The 16,045-nt window shown below is 36.9% G+C and overlaps 1 long non-coding RNA gene across 1 annotated transcript in view; it reads left to right on the top strand.

Moving 5' to 3' along the window:
- The first annotated feature begins 11,042 nt into the window (after window positions 1-11,042).
- LOC129143127 (uncharacterized) overlaps window positions 11,043-16,045 on the top strand; it is a 53,382-nt gene continuing 48,379 nt past the window's right edge. Inside the window, exons 1-2 of the long non-coding RNA XR_008546243.1 lie at window positions 11,043-11,229; window positions 11,573-11,675. This is a non-coding gene — a long non-coding RNA (uncharacterized LOC129143127). The remainder of the gene's footprint in view (window positions 11,230-11,572; window positions 11,676-16,045) is intronic.

A 16,045-nucleotide genomic window follows, 5' to 3' on the forward strand; every position in this document is an offset into this window, starting at 1 on the left:
ACCTAATTAGAGAAACCGTAGGGAGAGCTAACCAAAACCACCTTAAAGGGGTTTAACTTTTAAATGTGAAATTTCTGTATTACCTTCCTTTGGATGGTAGGAAATGCTATTGGGATGTGAGGGGCTGCTTACTGCACACATCAAGAACCAGAACTATGTCATGGAAATGTTTCTGGTTGGCCTCGCAGGACACAGACCACAATGGGGTGGTTCAGCACCACCCATGTCGACACACTCACTCTTTCTTTCTATGTTCTCTATCCTGGTGTAATGTCCAGGAAAAGAAATTATAATGCTATAGGCAACTTCAAAGACTGTGTAGAAAAGGACAGAGGACGTGTTTCCTGGGATCCAAAGCCTATTTGCTGGTACTTTATAGGCTTTCTGACTCCACAGATATTGACAAGGGAAGGCCTGCTCCCCCAAGGATGATCCTGGGAAATTACTACCCAGGAGTGCACCCCGGGTGAAATGCATAACGGCAGATGATAATTCTGTGGTCAAACCATTACTTCGGTGTTTAAGCAGATCAAATCGATGAGAAAATGAGCCAGAGATGGGTCTTCACATAATAATAATCGTTAAAGAGGAGCAAGGGGGCATTCTTCCATTGCAAAAGAGGAAGGTTCCTGTTAGGTTTTCTGACGAAAGCATAAAACCTTAATTGCTATTTCTCCTGCCCCTGCTTTCCTTACTGTCAACCTTCTTGAAAACTGAGCCCACTCTTGATGCCCCCATTCCCTTATTCCCACTCTTATCAGTCAGGCTGGTAAGAAGATTCTCCCACCACATCCACTAAGGAGCCATCCTCCAACCCAACAGCCTCTTCCATTCTCACTGTCCCTACTGCGTTTTCTCAAATTCATTCATTCATTCACTGAATTTTTATTAAGAAACCACTGCATGCACCATTACTCCAGACCTGAGTGGAAATGGCAGTGAGCAAAAGTCCCTGCTCTCCTGGACCTTAGAGTCTAATGTGGCAGAGGGGATAGGCAGATAATAAGTGAGGGGAAGAAAATGAGTTGGATCATTTCAACTAGCAAAAAAAATGCTACAAAGAAAATCAAATAGGCACAGTAACCAAGAAGCAGACTATGAAGGAAAAAGGAGACTGTCTACTGGGGACAGACCATCTGGGTTCATTTCCTTACTCTGACAGTAATTAGCTGTAGGTGATTGCATCACCTCCTTGTGCCTCAATTCCCTTGTCTGTGAAAGAAAGGGAAATTGAAATAATAATAAAATGTACATGCCTCATAAGGTTGCTCTAAGGGTTAAATGAATTAATAAGTGCTTTCTATACGTGTATAGAACAGAGTCTGGCATAAATTAAGAGCTTCTTCTGCATCTGTTGATATGATTATATGATCTTTAAGGCCCTTTCCAGTCCTGCAATTTTGTATCTCTGTTGAACTGAATTTCCACTAGAGGTGAAAAATGGATCTAGGCCAGTGGAGCTACAATATACTTTATATAAAGCCATATCCTTTCTTTCTTTATCCTGTTAATGGGTCTGCTAATTAGAAAATAGTAACCTTCTCAAGCTACATTGCTATGTTAAAGTACAAACAACAACCAAAACCTGTCTCCTCTTAAGACTCAGATTTTACCAAAAAAGAAATCTCCTCTTCTGGTAAATATGAGATTCAACTGGGAGGTTTTTCACTCCTTCCTGTGTGCAATTAACAGCAAACACCTTGTCACAAACATTTTTGAAAGGTCAAAGATGGCAACAATTTTGCTAAAGACACAAATAGTCAAATAAAACCCTATCCTCGTAATTCCCAGGGTTCAAAGAACAGCATAACTCTGATCAATAATGAGACACACAAAAGGGATTGTGGGATAAAGGGCGGGTCTAATTTGAAGTATTAAAAACTTGTGTAAGTCCTTTTTACCCCCAGCATACCATGTGTTACACAGCAGATACTGAAGCTGTAAACAGTAAATTCATACTTACGATGTTAGAAAAACAAGATTCTGATTATGAAACAAAAGGTTGTTTTCAGTTGAAGAAGTAAATAATAGTAAGAATAAGGAATTTTGCAAAAGCCAAGGTAAGAATGTTTTGCCTCTGTAATAAGTCAATTACTGAGTTCAAATTTTGAATGTATTTTAATAATATTTTTATTATTGCCTTTTACCCTTATCCTAATGCAAACCATAAGTGTTTAAAGAACACTTATTTCTAAATATATATGTTTATATCTTTCATGTGCCTTGGAAATAGCATTTTTTATATATTTGCTATCTATTGTCATTGTCTTGAGAGTAAATTTAACTTTTCATACATTGAAGAGACAGGTTTCCTTTCTAAAATTTTCATTGTATGTTTTAATTTTTTTTAATGCAGGCATTTGCAGCCCTTATGGCAGATTGTATATTCCTGGCAAAAGTATTTTATCACTTAAGTTGCATTACACATTGATTATCTATTATCTGCTCATATTAAGAAGCTTCTATCATCAGTTAATGTTTACTAAACAATCAACACAATCTAAGTGAAACAAGAATAGACTCAAATAAGTGGGCTGAAATTCAGAGAAAATTGTGACCGTGTGCACTTTGGAACAGCAGTCTTTGTGAGAACTCATTTCTGCTTAAAAGATTTAATTTATCTGTTTTAATGCCATCAAAGTTAATAATGGATGACATGTCTTATAGCTTCAATGATGCAGCAATTTGTCAATAAAACAGAGAATTTAGAAAGCAATTCATCAATTCATGATTTTTAATTGGACCATGGATGGTTAATTTTAAGTCATTAGACTCTCCAATAATAAAACCCTAGAAAGGGAGAGTTAATTAATACAGAAGTGAGTAACTGTTTCCTGTCTCTTCAGTGAAGAACTGAGTTCCTGTTCCACCCCTATAACAAGTGGCACTTTTTAATTTAAGCACCTTTGCGTGGGACGAGGATTAGGTGTGTGGAATGGGAAGGAGTAAAGTAGAGAAAGAGAGTGGCCTATGTGTAGTGTGTGTGTGTGTGTGTGTATGTGTGTGTGCGTGCGCATGCCTACTTCCCAAATATCTTTCTCCCAGAGACCCAGAATAAGTCCAATATACTCTAGGCAAATAGGAAAGAACACAAATTTCCCTTAAATCTTCCTCTGAAGTGGGGGGTAAAGTGGCCAAAGGATTTCCCCACTTCTCAGTCTTGCACTTATTGGTAGGGTTGCATGTTGCTCATGTGTCTGTCTATTGATATTCCATTATCCATTGACTGTCCAAGCTGAAAGGGATCTTGGTGATTATCTGGTCCACCTGACCCCCTTTTACAGCTGGGGAACCAGGAACCAGAGGTTCAGGAATACTTAGAGACCTGTCTGTAGTCACACAGTTACAGACAGCGCCAGTCATTCTTACAATTTACACATCCAGCAATTATTCCACTCCGCCGCACTTCTCTGATCTCTCCTGCCTAAGAACACAACTTCTCATGCTCACAATGGAGAAATTAATCAGTCTGCAAGTTAAAGATTCATTTTAAACAAATTGGTTCATTACTATTTAATTGAGGCAGCTTTGGAGCAATAAAAGCCTTGCTCACCAAAACTGAATAAGCAGCTCATGAAACATTGAGCTCAAGAAATGCAAAAACTGTCACGAGTCAATATGTGCTGCCTTTCTGTTTGATAAATGCCACCCAATACTTCAGAAGTATCAGAAACTAATGGTGTCCCAGCATTCCATAGGCATACATTAATGGGATCAGGAGCATAAAATATAAACAATAATGTACATATCGATTGCTCTGGACACTTGAAGCCCAACAAACATTTGAAAGGTCAGTCATTTTACTTGCATCAAATTACAGATAAGTCATTTGCTTGAAGCTGGAAACTTGCCTCTCCGTGTAAATTTATCTCTTGACCTATAAACTTAATCGTGCCATACTTCTACTAGCTTCCGTAGGTTGTCTGACGTGAAAAATGTACCAGAAGTGCTTAACCCCATAAAGCATATACAAATAAACAATATGCAGAAAGGATATAGTGTAAGAGAAGTCCATTCTATAAGCTAAATAAATACAATGAAACAGCATTTTACTCTGATAGAACATGTTTCAAGATTTCTGTAAAGTCAATTACTACATGAGCTTACAAATGAATATGTATGCTTTCAGAATGTTAAAAACTACAAGTTTATGAAATGCAATGTTACAGTTATTTTTACTTTTTTTTTTTTTTTTTTTTTTGAGACAGAGTCTCGCTATGTCACCCAGGCTGGAGTGCAGTGGCACGATCTCTGCTCACTGCAAGCTCCGCCTCGTGGGTTCACGCCATTCTCCTGCCTCAGCCTCCCGAGTAGCTGGGACTACAGGCGCCCGCCACCACGCCCGGCTAATTTTTTGTATTTTTAGTAGACACGGGGTTTCACCGTGTTAGCCAGGATGGTTTCCATCTCCTGACCTCGTGATCCGCCCTCCTTGGCCTCCCGAGTAGCTGGGACTACAGGCGCCCGCCACCACGCCCGGCTAATTTTTTGTATTTTTAGTAGACACGGGGTTTCACCGTGTTAGCCAGGATGGTTTCCATCTCCTGACCTCGTGATCCGCCCTCCTTGGCCTCCCAAAGTGCTGGGATTACAGGCGTGAGCCACCATGCCTGGTCAGTTATTTTTACTTTTACCTAAAAAAAACTAAATTTGGTTTGTCCAGTTTGCATTGGAGTTTATCTTTGGGCAATTTTTTTCTCCAGAAAAAGATTTCTTTCTTTTCAGAGCCCCTCCAAAACAGAATTTAAAAGCTCATTTGAAAGTTGTCTGGATATCCATGTAGAGATGTTTCTTTACTGACATTCAGCACCAAAGGCACCTCTCCCCTAGAGTTGGGCTTCTCTCTAGCAGTCTCTCTGATGCTCCTACATACGGACAAACTGGATATCAGGGGATAGTTCACAATCCTGCAGCCCCAGTTCCTTCCCTGAAGTGATAGTGTTCCTCTTTGGAGTCAGTATCCCACTACTGAGTTTGAAAAGGGTGAGTAGGACACTGAAGGGTTGAAAGAAAAGCTTGCAATTTATGTCCCCTTTATGAGAACAGCAATTTTACCTTTCCTCTGACAATGCCTCTAACCATCCTAAGCTTGGAGAGTTCCCCCATTCACTACTAAGTAAGAATATCAGAGTAAGAACCAAGCTTGCAAAGATGTCACCGACTAAATAGCCAAAGCAGGCAATGTCCTTCATTAAGAGGGCTTACAAAACGCTTAGTAGAATTTTCTCTGGCAGAAGGCATTTCTCTATGTGTAAGTGAATGAAACTACATCTGCCCTTAGGTTGACAGCTTTAATCCTAAGCATTTTCAGCTGTCTTGGTTGAGAGAAGGTGACCAGATATCCTTTTTCTGAATTTTGCATTATAGATCTTTTCCAACATTCTACAACAGCCTAAAACTAGCCATTTTGAAAATCAGATTTCTTTACCTGTGAATCATAATGTTTTGAAAAACACTTTTTAAACTCTTGTTCCTTTAGTTTAACAGTTAGTAGCCATTGTAAAATCATATACTTGCAATTTACATTAAAAGACCATAATTGTAATAAGGAATCCAACAGAATTAAAAACCACAAAGGAAAATAATGATTTATTTGGTAGCCAAATGACCTGAAGTTAATGTTAAAAACATCATTTTATCATTTTCCAAAAAAAAAAAATCTATGGAAGAGATTATTCTACGTTATACTATACATAGAACCTTAAATGGACTAAAATAATAAATATCATTTTAGACAAAACCTAATTATTATACTTGGTCAAAAGAGGAAGACCATTTCAAAGACAGACAGCTTGGATTATTGTTTTTCTGCAATTTAAATTTTTAAGAGCTTCAAAAAGTGGCTCAGACATTTTTTATCACAATCAAAACTCAATTTGGTCAATAATATTAATATTTTTTGAGTGAAGATAACTCAGGACCAGAATAGTGATTATGTCTTTGATAAATAAGTTTATTCCGAAACCCAGACTGTAATTTCATTTTGTGCTAAAGCTGTTAGGAAGGAGTGTTCATGCTAAAGAAAGACAGAGGTTTTTAATTGCAAACGCTATCTTTTTGGCATATTAAAAATGCACCTTTTATTGTATTAAGTTTTAGTCACATAAGATCTGCAGGCTAAACATTCCCTGAAAAGTAGTTCTCTGTATTTCAGAAGCTATTTTCTGACTTTTAAATTTTAAACTGAGGCTTTGATGACCAATAAACAAGAGACAAAAGAATCCTACTTCTCTTCTGCTTATAATAAGACAATACAAAAAAATGTTAAAAGCCATGTCTTTGTTATATTAAAAACTGTTCAAGCATCCTAAAATCCAAGCTTATGGTGACAATTAAGGGCAGAACCACTTGTCCTATCAAGCTGAAGTAACTATATGCAGCAGCTCTATCTAGGATATCTTCAGAGCAAAAATTAAAGGACATTTATCACATTCTCTCTTTGACTATTTCCTTGAAAGCTAGGCTTTCAAAGCTAAGGCCTAACACATAAACTACTTTTCTTCTACTACTAACCTAGGATTCTTTCTTTCTTAAAATGTACCATCCACCTCTCTAGACAATAACTCCAGAAGACCTAATGATTGTGTTCCAAATCCCACTCGTGGCATTTCAGTTTTAGAATAATGAAACTAGGCTATTGATGTCACCTGAGTTTCAAAAGACTGTTCTCTGCCACAGTTCCTAAACTCAAAAGATTTCCTTTTGCCGTCAGGTGTGTGGTGATGTGAAAGGGGAAATGAGAGTCCCTACTGGGACGGTGTACATCCTCACATTTGTGAGACCAACCGCCACACTCCCAGCTTTTCTTGTTCCCTGACAAGGCTTGTCCCGACCCTCTCCTGGGACGCTTTTGACGGCAATTGCAAACAACAGAAGCCAGCAGGAATATGTAAGAACAGGTGCTGGGGCCTCCTGGATACGCCTGTGCTCAGAGAAAGGGCCTCCACAGAGCTGTGCCAAGATAGCCCACTTCCAAGTTGCCCTCTTGCCCTTCGCCATTGCAGGATTTTTGCTCCTTTTCATGTGGCAGATGTTTGGAAAGATTTGCCACAAAGCATTATGGCTTCTAAGGTGCTTCTGCCAAATTTTCTTGGTCAGCTTTTAAGGGACCTTGGTTGGAATCTCTGATAATATAAAATAAGAATGGAAAAGGTCACTCTTGGGTTTGTGTTCAGATAAGGGAAATGATAATAAAAGGCCAGTACTTTTCCATATTACTCTATTATTCCAGGTGGCTGCTTTCCACTTCCTCCCACATCTCAGGAAAAGGGACATTCCTAGGTTCAGAGGATCTCTAGCAACAAAGAGGAAACAGATCACATAATACTTCCTCCACAAACAGGTCACAATATTCGTATATTCCTGCATAATAGACACCACTTTGGGAGCATCTGGCTGACTACTATTAATCCCCATCCTTTATCCACTGATTAAAATTGCTCTGTGATTAAGGGTGCTCTGTACCATGGGGACAGTCATCCATGCAACTCAACAACCACTGATACTCAGGGTGGCTGCTTCTAAAAGCACGGTCCCTGGACCAGCATCATCATCAGGATTACTTGGGAGCTTTTTAAAAATGTAACATCTCAGGCCCACCCCAAACCTATTGAAACAGAATTTAAAGAGATCCAGAATGTAACAAGATCATGTCTAAGAAGCTCTATGCTACAGCTTCTTAGAGCAACTCAGTGCTCAGGATTCAGAGAGTGAGACAATGCCCTTCTCCAGTGCAGATTTACACTGTTTCAAGAGCACTTTGGTGCATTCTTTAAACCTCAGACTCTCCAGGAAATATGGGCAAGAATCAATGAATCTATGTTATAGTTCATTATTAGTGGTAGCAGGACTTGAACTCAGAACTCCCAACTCCCAACTCCTAGACTTCTGCAGTTTCTGCTCCCTCAGCAAAGGAATGCAGAGGAATGGGTGATTCCTCCACATCTTAACGTTGGGAAGTTTTTCCCGTTCGCATTATTATTATGGTGTAGTAAAAAGAGGGCTTCAAGTCTTGGGTCTGCCATTACTCATCCCTATGACTTTGAAAACAATTGCATCTTTAAAAAAACAGATTAGAAGCCCAAAGACATTAGGCCAGACACTGTAACTCATGCCTATAATCCCAACACTTTGGGAGGCTGAGGCGGGAGAATTGCCTGAGGCCAAGAGTTTGAGACCACCCTGGTCTATATAGCCAGATCCTGTAACTACAAAATAATAATAATTTTTTAAAGGACATTTATAAAATAAGGTTAATTAAACAAAAATAGAAAAGTGGGGCCATGATTTAGCAGTAAGTAGCAAATACTACAAAAATATACAAGTTCTAATCTAATTTGTAATCTAATGTCTGAAAATGTAACCTAAAAAAACACGCCCAAAGAAGAAAATGTTATATGTACTAAAATGGCCACCAGAATATTATTTATAACAGAAAAACTGAAAGCAACCAACAAACTCCGTCATCAGGATATGGCTAATTAAATTATGGAACATTTAATCATTTAAAATGATATTTACCAAGAATTGGTAGCCACATGAAAAATTCTGGTACGATGTCAAAAGGAAAAGCAGGGTATAAAATTGTAGTACATTATGATTCCAACTATGTAAACAAAGGTACATATCTAGAAAAAAAGAAAAATATTTGCAAAATGCATCATATTTTATCAAGATAAGTAGAATATAGGTAATTGTTTTATAAATTTTCAGTAGTTGTTAATTGTTTCTATTAGCTCCTTACAAGAAAAAATTTATGAACAGGAAATGAAAACAAATTAGTAACCATGAGACCTAATACAGTTACTATAAATTGTCACTAAATCTGGCTCTGAACTCCATGGATGATGATAACAAAAATGAACAATTATTGACCACTTGCTCTATGCTCAGGACTTGTACTAAAGGCTTCAACATTGCTCATTAAATCCTCTGCTGTCTGTAATATTATCACCTGTATTTTACAGACAAAAAGGCGGGGCTTAAAAAAAAATCAGGATTTAGATAAACCACGGAGTAGGCTTATCTGGGTCTGTCTCTTCATCTCTGTAAGGAAGGGTTAGACTAACTGACCCTTAACATTACCCCAACTCTGAGATTCTGAGATTCTGAAAATCAAAAGCATAACAATGACAATCAAGAAAGTCTACACAGGCATTATGTAAAGCAAGGCTATGCATGGACACTTCAAGCAGCCCTCCTTAGGTAGAACCTTAAGGAAGACCAACTTTGCCTCCCTGTCTTCGCCCCTTCTCCATCTGGAGGTGCCTCCCCTCCTGCTCTCCTTTGCTTCTCTTTGCTTTCAGAATAACTGTCAGCAAGATTAATTTAGATCCACGTGTTCCCTCTCCCTGGGGCATTTGCCTTTCTTTGAATCTTCTCTCAATGCAGTGAAAGTTGTGTCCTGCCCCCTTAAGAAAGGATTTCAGGCATAAGCACACTGGTGGAAGAAGTGTTTACCAATCAGGGACCCTGTCTGCCAGCAAAGGCAGCTTCCTTCCTCAGCCGCTCCTGGGCTGAAGGGCAGATGAGGAAAACTAGGAGAAGGAGCAAAGCCCCAACTCAAACAGTACCTACTGAGACCTCTTTCAGATGCATTCATGCATATATACAGCTGAAGTTGTCTTGCAAAACTGATGGACAAAATTCAACCTTGTGATATTAGAAACTGTTACTTATGAGTTAGCTAGTTTTCACATTGCAAATAAATCACCACCTGGTCACTTTAAATAGCAAAATCACCTTCTGGACGTGCGATTTATAAAAACTATTTCACATAAAGCATTTCAGGTGTTTATACACAAGGTCTCTCAAATCCCTGCAAAATCTGCACACATGGAACATTCAGCAAAATGTAAAAAAAAGTACACACTCGTATGAATACAGTAATTAATAATACTTCTTCACAGTGTCTTCTTGACAATGTAATTAACTACTAAACGATTAACAATTACTTGCTATAATATAGTATATCTAGTACATACATATAGTATTATTCTCATGAAGCAATATTTTATAACTATTTTCAGCATTTGGGAGAATTGGGAAAAAGAAACATTACTATTTCAAGTAGAATAACTAAACATTAAAATTAGGAATAATTCTGCTAAAAAGATCTCAGCTTTTTTCAGCATTTTAATTCTAAGCTACTTTTTAAAATTTGTGTTTATGGAAATGTTCTCTACATTTTTTAAGGAACTGTGTGCTAAAAATGGTATTCCAAATTAATGATTTTTAAATTGTATCTAAATTTTTTCATTAAATATATGTAACTTTTAAATGCAAGCAAAATAAATTTGTACTTTAAAAAATATGTAGCATTTTGGTAGTGGAAAGGAATGCCTTTGTGAGCTCCTTTGTGTTTCAATTGATATACTGTCTTCTACACAAGTGCCGCATGAGCTATACTACACTTGATTTAATTGACTTTATTATTATCAGGCCTGTTAATGTTTTAGAATTGCTTATGCCAGGGAGAAAGGGAAAGAGTGTTTGTTCTGAATGAGATTTATTTTATAAAGCACAAGTTCAACTCATCAAAATCTCTATTTTTTAGAAAGAAATTAATTTGTTGTTCTTGCACATGTTTAATTAAACTACCTTAAGAAAAAAAAAAAAGGCCTTAGAGTTGAGAACTTTCCAAACCATTTATTTTAGCTACAGAATTGGCAAAAACATACAAGATGATGTGCAATTTCCTTATTTTGGAGGATTAGTTGTTTGGAGTGTGGTTACGGAGTTTCTCAACCCACACTTTTTCAACGTTGGTAACCATTAAGAAAAGACATAGAATACTCAATTCTGTTCACTCAAATTTGGTAGATTCTGGGAGTGAGTTTCTTACCCCAACATTAGTGTTACAATGCACACGAGTTTAACTGTAGTTAGCTACTTTCATTCAGGGCTCTTGTTAGCATCTTATAGTAAAGGCGTGGATGAGGAGGGGGGAAAATAAAGCTTTGACAGATGGTACTCAGCGTTTGACTCCTGCTGAGCTCAGCAGGACCTGTGGTTTCCAAGGTTAGGGCTGTCAAAATGGCTCTGTCTATCAAGTGAATAACAAAGTGTAGACTGCCTGTCTGTTTCCTATACAAAACTTAGATTTCATTTGCCATTATTGTCGGCCTTTCTGCTGATTTAATAACTTCTAAGGAGAAGAACTAGGGGTTCTGATGCAGCCTCACTATTTAAGAAACTACTTGGAAAGGGAATTCTCAAGGGCTGAAAGAGGTAGGCCGCGATCTGATCTCTTTCTCTTTGGTTTCTCTCTAAGGCTTCAAGACTTAAAAAGGATTCAAAAGACACCAAAGGTTCACTTTTGGCTAAAAGCTAAATGTGAACCTTTCAAAATGAACTCATTGCTGTCTTCCTCTCAAAAGGGTAAAATTTTTTTTATTAAGAATCCTTGGGATAGTGGATAATTATTCAACTAGAAATATTGAGAATGAAAATGGAACTGTTTCTATTATGAAATACATGGATCTGTTTAGATGTGTTTGTCAGGGCCTGTTTTTCACCTTTCATAGCTCTTAATATTAAAAACTCTCCCATTTTTTTTTACCTATTTCTAAAGCCTTCAGATGGTCAGATAAAGTACCTGATGCTGAAAAACAGGAAATTGAATCATGTCTCCAAAATTTGCCTTTTGTCATGCACTGTTACAGCTATATTTCTTGGTAAGTCTGATGTTCTCCTTTATGCATATTTTGTGATTACAAGATTGTTATTGACCTCTTGGGATTTTAATAAAAAGCTTGTGGATTCATAAACCCAGGCTTTCTATTAAGATATGCTGAAATTAGGATTGGGGTTTTGCTTCTGAATAAACTAATTATACTTCAATATTTATATGAAATATTAATACACTTAAATTTAAAACACTTAAAGTGAAACACCTGATTGTTATTTCAAAAATGTGGCATTTAAAAAATGACAGACTTAGACTTTTGTCCTGTCCCAAAACTAAGAATTTTAGTTGTCATTTTTGAGAAGCTGATAAAGGGAAATCTCGTCTCTTTTCGATGCTGGCTTGAGCAAACATTTCCACTAGTGTAGTGATTATTCCCAACCAGCATATCTGAAAAGATGACATTCTCCCTACAATATAGATGAAGAAATTTCTTCCGCAAATATTTAGTTTATATAAATCCCATAATCATAAAGGGAATGTTATTTGGAAGAATGGCGATTTATTGTGATTTTTAGCACAGTTCAGTATTTTGAACATTAAACTTAAAAAAAAATTAGGCTTTAAAATATTTACCTTCTTTTAAAACTTATTTTAAAAACCCTAACCCAGTGTTTTTTCTGAGACACAGGGCCTATACTACATATTAGATATTCAGTAAATGTTATTGACTTGAAATAAAAAGGATAATGACTATTGAGTAAAAGATGAAAGGAATTCTTGAATTGAAATAAAAGGGAGACAACTTTTACGTCAGATTATTGTAAGAAATTATCAAATGCCAATTTAGCATAAATCCTTTTCCATTTGTGCTTGGGTTTTATCCTGGAAATGTTTGATGCTTTTAATCATCTCTGTAGATAATAATGATAATTAAACAGAAATTTCAAAAAAAATTCTAAACTAAAAAGCAGTTTTCTTCTCCCATTTTATCTCTCTGCCTTTAGCTTGCTTTGTTCAATAGGGCAGTTTCTAGGCTTCTTTCTAACAGCCTATACTATCACTACACCATCCCTGCCCCAAAGGAGGTTTTGTTAATGGTAAACTTGCTGAATCAAATTTGCTTTTTATGTGTTTGCATTTTTTGAAGAGTCTCTGAGGGGTTTCTTCATGTGTCTATGGGGAAAATGTGCTTCTGTATTTTCATCCAAGTTCATAAACTATAAGGCTCTGGAAATGAAGTCCATCTCTGGCAGGAAATCAGCAATCCTGGAGGAAGGAAACAGAACTAAAACAGATACAATGTTTGAGCACTATGATCACATACCATACTTAGTCTCCAACCAAATCCTTTCTGGTTCTAACCCACAGCACTGGCCCAGAGCTCTGGGACCAAGAAGTCAAAATATCCACTACTAACTAATATAAGTAATATGTTCTAAGTGCACTAAGCCCTTCAATCATTTTGTCGTTGTTTTTAACTGTAGTAAAATACACATAACATAAAATTTATCATCTTAATCATTTTTAAATGTACAGTTCAGTAGTGTTAAGTACATTCACATTATTGTGCAGCTAATCTCCAGAACTGTTTTGATCTTACAAAACGAAAACTCTGTACTCATAAACAACACTCCCCCATTCCCCTCTCTTCCAGGCCCTTGGGAAACACCATTCTACTTTCTGTCTTTATGAATTTGAGTAGTCTAGGTACCTTACATATAAATGGAATCATTACAGTAACTGTCTTTTTGTGCTGGCTTATTTCACTTAGCATAATGTTTTCAAAGTTCGTTAATGTAGCATGTGTCAGAATTTCCTTCCTTTTTAAGGCTGAGTAATATTCCATTGTATGTATATGCACCACATTCAGCTTATCCATTCATCTGTCATTTGACACTTGGATTGCGTCTACCTTTTGGCTGCTGTCAATAAGGCTGCTATGCACATGGGTGTACAACCTTCAGTCGTTTCAGAATGTGATTACTACATGCTGCAGAGTAAATTAAGACATACCGGAGAAAATACTTGAGAAAAGTAGGCAGAAAATTACAATAATAAAAATAATAGATAACACTTATTGAGAGCTTTCTATGTACCAGGCACTGTGCCACACACAGCACTGATCTTAACTTTCTGAGATATGCACTATTATTACCCTCATTTTGTAGAAGTGAAAACAAGCACAGAGAGGTTGGTTAACGAGTCCAAAGTCACTCACCAAGTAAGTCACTGGAATGCAAATCCGGGAAATGGGGCCAGAGTTTGTTCATTTGGAGGAGGAAAGAAATTACAGAATCCGTATTCATGGAGCCACAGCCAAGTACCCTTAGGGAAGATCTCCTTGACCACTGCACAGAGCATGACCTGAGCAAAAGGGCACTTTTGAATAAGAGCCAGAGAAAACAGCTTTGTCACCTGCTAGCTGCAGGACCCTGAACAAGACAACTGCCCTTCTGGGCTTAATGTTTCGTCTGTGAAAGGAGAGACTGAATTGAGTGTTCTATGGCCTGCGATGTTCAGCATCCCTCATTCCACGTGAATTGTTATCTAATACTTTATGACTTGGTTATTTTACCTATATGAAGATAAGAAAATAATTTAAAATTTTCAAATATATGCTTAAGTCTACAAATTTTGATAATGACTAATTTTCTGATTCTCATTTCATTGTATTCAAATTATTCCTTGATATAAAAAAATATCGTTTTTGCTCCTCTAATGAATCTAAAAAGAAAGAATACAATGACATGGTACCAACAGGAGTGTGTGAGGTAAAATGTTTCTCCTTCAGAGGGCCCTGAGCTATGCCTGCCTCAACAAAAGCGAAGTAGAGAGTTGCAAACAGTGCTCTTTAATATATATTCAAATAATTAGGGTTATGTGACCCCCTCCCCTTTCACCCTGCCCCTGAGAGAAACAAGAAGGGTGAGCCTGAATTAATGTTTTCCTCTTCACAGTAAAAATGCATCACTTCATTGTATCTCTAGAAGCATGGACTGTACATAAGTATCCTTATTATAAATAATTTTACTAGCTCTTTTGGTTCTATGGTTATGAGTTTAGGTTATGATTTTTTTGTGTTCACTTTCAGAGCATAACCCTAATTCTGGGTGTAGTGATTGAATTGGATCCAAGGAAACAAAGGAAAAATATTTTTTAAATAAATGTTTTAAATTTTTTTTTTAAATTCTGAGTTCCTGGAGAAGAGTATTTGAACGCCACTGATCTAATTTATAAGTAGGTGCATGTTTGCAAACCCATGAAGAATGCTTACCAGAAAGAACCTTGCAAATCAGGCTCAAGAGAAGACTTGAGTTGCACTTTTGTTGTAATGCTGTACAAATCAAGTGGCAAATGCTTATTTGACCAAAGTCCAAGTGTTTCAAGTAGAGTACAGTCAAGTGACTGATCAGGTCTGCATTTTTTCAGGGATGTCTGCAGATAAAGTTCAATATTAACTTAAGGGAATGTTTTCATTTTCTTTTAGCCAGCATTTATGGCAAGATAGACAATTTTATTTTAAACCAAATTATTACAATGGAAGCGCTTTCCATATTCCAATACATGAATTTGTTATTCTTCATATAGTAACTACATTCAGCCTCCAGCCAAGATAAAGAATTATGTGATACATACTTCATCTTCCATCACTGCTTTCAAAAGATGTGAATTCTGCAAACCAGACAGAAGAGGGAGCTATCCATCTGGAAATTAACCAATCCTTTCAAAAACATGTCAAATAAATATAGAAGAAAATTCTAATATAATCAAGTCTTATTTAGTCTTGTATTTTATAAAAATACTATAATTTTTCTGGTGCATTAAAAATGACAAAGAAAACGACCAGTAAAGGCAAAAACGTTGAGTTAATTAATGAAAAGGCAAAATATACAAACGATTAAAAGGCCAATTAAAAATACACTCACATTTTACGGTTTGATCTCACATTTTATGGCAAAATGTAAAACCAGAACACACCTCCAAAAAGGGCAAAATAATACTCTGCTGCTCTACATATTACTAATATCACCTTCCTATAGATCCTGTTCTTAAAATGGAATGCTGACTTTAAAATTGATAACATCTGGAAATAATGGCAAAAAGGAAAAACTGTTGGGCTGCATCTGTCTTGAAAATGCTATGTAATAAGATTTACTTAATATATTTGAAAAAGGAAAAATGTTTTGTTCCCCAATTTGTTGCAACATCTGAAAGTTCACGAGGTTATGACCCCTCTTTAAGAAAGCATCTCCCACCACCTGCAAATACCCCAGGAAAAGCAGTTGGAAACAATAAAACACGTGCTAGTTAACTGTTACCAGGGAAACGGTTCTGGTTCACCAATCAGAGCGCCTGTGCTTCCCAGTGGCTTTGTCCGGGGGAGACATGCGCCAGCTGTTAGTGAATAACCATTGT

The sequence above is a fragment of the Pan troglodytes genome, chromosome 12 (genome assembly GCF_028858775.2).
Source record: "Pan troglodytes isolate AG18354 chromosome 12, NHGRI_mPanTro3-v2.0_pri, whole genome shotgun sequence".
NCBI lineage: Eukaryota > Metazoa > Chordata > Mammalia > Primates > Hominidae > Pan > Pan troglodytes.